The sequence below is a fragment of the Egretta garzetta genome, unplaced genomic scaffold, assembly GCF_000687185.1.
Source record: "Egretta garzetta isolate BGI_Z169 unplaced genomic scaffold, ASM68718v1 scaffold592, whole genome shotgun sequence".
NCBI lineage: Eukaryota > Metazoa > Chordata > Aves > Pelecaniformes > Ardeidae > Egretta > Egretta garzetta.
In genome coordinates this window covers 49971-50307 of record NW_009258771.1, presented here as the reverse complement: position 1 = coordinate 50307, position 337 = coordinate 49971, and positions in this window count along the sequence as shown.

The following is a 337-nucleotide window of genomic DNA, read 5'->3' as shown; positions in this document are numbered from 1 at the left end:
GTGCGCACCTTGCCATGTGGTCCTTCCAGTTGATATCAGGATAGTTGAAGTCTTCCATGAGAATCAGGGCCTGCGATTGCGAGGCTACTTTTAGCTGTCTATAGAAGGCCTCGTCTACTTCCTCGTCCTGGTTGGGTGGTCTATAGTAAACACCCACCACAGTGTCACCCATCCTGGCCTGACCCTTAATTTTTACCCACAAGCTCTCGACTTGTTCTTCATCCGCTCCCAGGTAGAGTTCTATACATTCCAGTTGTCCCTTCACATAAACAGCAACTCCACCGCCTCGCCTCGTAGGCCTGTCTTTCCTGAAAAGCACATAGCCATCAGTGGCAGC